The sequence below is a fragment of the Lipotes vexillifer genome, unplaced genomic scaffold (genome assembly GCF_000442215.2).
Source record: "Lipotes vexillifer unplaced genomic scaffold, Lipotes_vexillifer_v1.1 scaffold306, whole genome shotgun sequence".
Classification (NCBI taxonomy): Eukaryota; Metazoa; Chordata; class Mammalia; order Artiodactyla; family Lipotidae; genus Lipotes; species Lipotes vexillifer.
In genome coordinates, this window is record NW_006789814.1 from 263,769 (window position 1) to 268,914 (window position 5,146).

Below are 5,146 nucleotides of genomic sequence, written 5' to 3' on the forward strand. Positions count from 1 at the left end.
CAGATTTCTGTTTTGGAGAGATCTCTCTGTAGAACTGAGACTAGATGGAGAGAGGAATTGTGGAAGCAGAGAGACAGAGGTTATGTCAGTACTGCCGGTGAGAAACCATGGTGGCTTGGACCGCAGTGCTTGTGGCCGAAGTGGTGAAGAATGGTCAGATTTTGGATGAGTATTGTTTGTTTGTTTGTTTTTGGCTGTGCTACGCAGCTTGTGGGATCTTAGTTCCCTGACCAGGGGTCGAACCTGGGGCCCCTGCAGTGGAAGTGTGGAATCCTAACCACTGGACCACCAGGGAATTCCCTTGGATGTATATTTTGAAGGTCGAACAGACAGGGCTAACAGATGTATTTTATGTGAGACTCGAGAGAAAGAGAGTAGGCAAACATGTCTCTTGAACAGCTGGAATGATGGAGTTGCCATTTCCTGAGTGGGAGACAACTGCAGGAGGGACAGGTTTGGGTGCAAGTGATGGGATGAGTAGTTTTTGGACAAGTTTGAGAGGCTTATTAGACACCCAAGTAGGGACTTAACTAGGTAATTGGAAATTTGAGTCCAAAGGTCAGGATTGAAGGTAGGGCTGGAGAATTGCATTTTAAAGTCCTTATTGTATAGATGGGATTTAAAGCCATGGTGCTGGATGGGCTCATGGAGGGAATATGTATAAACAGAGAAGAGAAGAGATTCAAGAACAGGATCCTGGGATAATGAGAAGGAGCAGCCCGCGAGGAAAGGGGAAACCAGATGTGATGTCTAGGAATCGAAGTGGAGAAAAAGCCCAATAAAGGTCGAAAGGGGGAGTGAGGTGAGCATGATCTCTGCGTTGGCATTGTGGGGTCCCTGGGGACGTTGACAAGACCAGTTCCAGTTGCGTGCAGGAGATGACAGCCTGGTTGAAGAAAAGAGTTGCGTGACTTCTCCAAGGTTCTGTGAGAAGACTCATGACACGATTTGCTTGCTGTGTAAAGGAGTTTGAATTTCATCATGAGGGCAGTAACGTTTTAGCAAGAAGAGTGACGTGGTCAGATTTGCATTATAGAAAGATCACCCTTGCTCTTCTATGGGGGAGGGGAGGTGAACTTGACAACAGCTGGTGGACGATGGTGGCCAGGCCAGTGGCAGTGGAGTTGGAGACTAAACCTGATTTGAAAGAAATTTAGGAGATGGAATCCATACCACTGAGGATGGATTGGAGGTGGGAGGTGGGAGAAAGGGAGTGGGTTCAAATCCTGGCTCTGCCACTTGGTTGCTCACTTGAGCAAGTCTCTTAATAGCTCTGTGCCTCAGTTTCCTCATCTGTAAAATGAGGCTAACAATAGTATCTACTTCATAAGGCTGTTCTAAGATTAAATGAATTGATGTGTATCAAACGTTTAGCATAGAGCCTGATATATGGTAGCTATTGAGAACCATCAGTAGAACCTTTGGACATTTTAAATGTGCTTAACCCCTTACTAGGCATCCTTTTCTTGGGGACTGATTCCTTCTTCTTCGGCACTAAGATATGACATCCCTTCTGAGGAAGGCAGAATTAACCATTTGTAAGAGTCCATGGCTCAGATGACTCTCATTTTTGCCAAGAAAATGACATGATTCATATTTACTACTAGGTGTCATAGAAGCTATACGTTATTATTTTATATCATTAGTGAGACTCACATATCAAGAAACACTCTGGCTGAAAGGATTCACTCAGAAATAGGTGGGTATGATTGGCTGTCCTTGTGACTGACATGCAGTGACAGGTTTAATGGGACAACAGTTTTACACGCAGGTTGATTTGCATATATCATGCCTTCAATTTCCCCACAAATTTGCACACATATAAGGCACTTAGGTACACAATTACCCAATTAGTGGGTGTCATTTCCTAGTTGCGGGGGAAAATTGAGCCCTGAAATGGCTAAGCATGCACAATTTGCTTCCTTTTAGGAAAGGTGGCACTTCTGAGTTTCCTGGTAGAGTTAAAAGCATCTGACAGTGAAGGATTCCTTTCCTAACTGGATGATGGTGTCATTTCAGGCTAAGTATGGCAGTTAAGAAATTTAAGGAGCTATTAGATCTGGAGTTTCCACGTGGAGATTGTGGATATCTTACTAGACATCATATTAGAATTCCTGGTCCTGAGATGCACCACTGGACCATCAAGGAATTTTGTCTGCAGATGCTGATGTCTTTGCCTACTTTGGGAATCATCTTTTCCTGGGTGGGGGTAATAACACCTTCTCTCTGGCTTGTGTGTCTCCATTAATTGGGATACTCTGGCCTCAGAGGCTTTTTATCCAGCATGCCCTTGTGTATCACTCCACTGCTTCTGGCATTCAGATAGACCTAGGGAGCTCTCTAGTTTTGTCCAGCATAAAAGGAGCTCCTTGGTGGGACCAGGATGTAATACTGAACTTGGAATTTTGAATCTGACCCAGATCCCAGTTTGATGGGAAGTCATTGGAGATTCCTGTGGAGTTGCTTGCTAAAAGAACCAACCTTTCTTTCTTCTGTTACTGAACCAGACTTGGGTCTGCTCAACCATGCACAGTAAAGCCAATCTACTGACACAAGGTTGTGGTGAAGGAAAGTGCAGCATTTATTGCAAGGCACCAAACAAGGAGTGTGGGATAGCTAGTGCTCAAAAAGCCCAAACTTCCCGATGGGTTTCAGGGAGGCATTTTTAAAGGCCAGGTGAGGAAGGGGCACCCAGGGTATGTGATCAGCTCATGCACAATTCTCTGATTTGTAGATGGTGAGGGAACAGGGTCGTGTCACAGGGGTTAATGTTATCAATCCTTAGGCCCCAGGAGGCCTGGGGGCTATGTGCTCGTGGTCATCAAGTAGTTAACATCTTCCATTTGGTGGGGGTTTTAGCATCTGTAAAACAACTCAGGAAATGTGCATCAGATACTGTTATCTAGGGACTTCAGAGAAGAGCTACAGCAGAGGATATGGGGGAGGCTAACTCCCATAGGGTCCTTCTCAGTTACTTGGTTATCCTCCCTCCATCCATCCCTCCCTCCCTCCCTCTTTTTTTTTTTTTCTTTCACATCTTTTAAAATTTTTTAACATCTTTATTGGAGTATAATTGCTTTACAGTGTTGTGTTAGTTTCTGCTATATAACAGAGTGAATCAGCTGTATGCATACATATATCCCTATATCCCCTTCCTCTTGCATCTCCCTCCCACCCTCCCTATCCCACCCCTCTAGGTGGTCACAAAGCACCGAGCTGATCTCCCTGTGCTATGCAGCTACTTCCCACTAGCCATCTATTTTACATTTGGCAGTGTATATATGTCATTGCTACTCTCTCACTTCCTCCCAGGTTCCCCTCCCCCAACCAGTGTCCTCAAGTCCATTTTCTACGTCTGTGTCTTTTCCTATCTTCCTTCCTTCCTGTTTATTAAAAGAAACCCAATAAAATTGAGCAGAAGACTTAACAGATACTACACAAAGGAAGATACACAAATGGCCAATAAGCATAGGAAAAAATTCTAAGCATTATTAATCATCAGATAAATGCAAGCCAAAATCACAGTGAGATACCACTCTACCCTCCAGAATGATGAACAACCCCAAATGCTGGTGAAAATGTGAGGCATCTGGAATTCTCTTATATAGCTGGTGTGAGTGTAATAAGCTACATCCACTTTAAAAATGATTTGGCAGTTTCTTAAATAGTTAAACATATAACTAGCCTATGACTTGGCAATTCCATTTCTAAATTTTAGCTGAGATCAATGAAAACATATGTTGACAAAAAGGCATGTACAAAAATTAAAAATATTCATAGAATCTTTATTAATCATGGGCCCAAACTGGGAACAACCCAGGTGTCTATCAAAAGATGAATAGATAAACAAAATAAAATATATCCAGGGAGTTCCCTGGCAGTGCAGTGGTTAAGATGCCACACTTTCACTGCCAAGGTCTCGGGTTCAATCCCTGGTCAGGGAACTAGGATCCCACAAGCCCTGTGGTGCAGCCAAAAAAATATATATATATATATATCCATCAATGGGATACTACTCAGGAAATAAAAGAGCTGAATGAACGATCCATGCAACAACACAAAAACATGGAATGATTCTATTTCTATGAAGTTCTAAAACAGGGACAACTAGCCAGATGTGAAAAACCAGAAAAGCAGTTGCTTCTAGGAGAGGGGATGGGATTGAAAGTGAGGGATACAAGGGAGTTTTATGGAGTGATAATAACGTAATATTTATAATATTCTATGTCTTGCTACAGGTGTGGGTTACATGGGTGTATGCATTTGTTAAAACTGATTTAAACAAAGATCCTTGCATTTCATTGTATGAAAATTATACCTCCATAAAAACAAAAACACACAAAAGGGAGTTTTCTTGAGCCTATGAAAATGATACATATGAGTTATTTAAAACTTGAACACTATGGAGAGGTGAGATTTAAAAATATATCTACACATACTCATACACAGGGAGGAGTCTTAACTAAGACAGGTTGGGTTTAAATTTCCATTCTACTCCCTGTAAGCTGTATGTCCTTGGGTATTGTATTTAACTTCTCAGAACTCAGTTTCTTAGTATCTAAAATGAGGATAGTAATTGTAATAGATAAGTAATAGTAGTAGGTACTACAGGGTTTGGGGGAGGGATTAAATGAGAAAACGTAAAGTGCTTGGAATAGAGTAAGCATTCAATAATTTTTAGTATGGCTTATCCACTTATTAGTATTTACTGAGTGCTAAATATATGTCAGGCACTGGTGATAAAATGGTGAGCAAAACCTAGACACAGTTCTGTCTTCATTTAGTCTAGTTGGGGAGATGGAAATTAGTGAAATCACACAAATAAAAATAAAATCATTTTTGTGATAAGTGCAAAGAAAAACTAGTGCTATGAAAGCATATAATGATGGACTCTGACTTGATTTGGGTGGTCAGGGAAGGGTTCCCTGAAGAAGTGATGTCAAACTGAGATCTAGAGGATAATTAGGATAATAATACAGGTGAAGGGTCATGCAGTTCAGCTGGGATTTTGGAGGCACTAATGAAGATGGCCGAAGATGAGGTGAAGGAGGCATAGTTAGCTCTGTGCAGGGTTTGTTAGAAATGATGAAGCAGCATCCTGAGAACAGGAAGGAAAAGAAGATGGTGATTTGAGAAGTGTGGAAGG

At 41.9% G+C, this 5,146-nt stretch overlaps 1 non-coding gene across 1 annotated transcript; it reads right to left on the reverse strand.

Moving 5' to 3' along the window:
- Positions 1-222: 222 nt before the first annotated feature.
- On the reverse strand, positions 223-295 carry TRNAG-UCC (transfer RNA glycine (anticodon UCC)). The gene has a single exon. It is a non-coding gene; the product is annotated as a tRNA-Gly (tRNA).
- Positions 296-5,146: the final 4,851 nt, after the last annotated feature.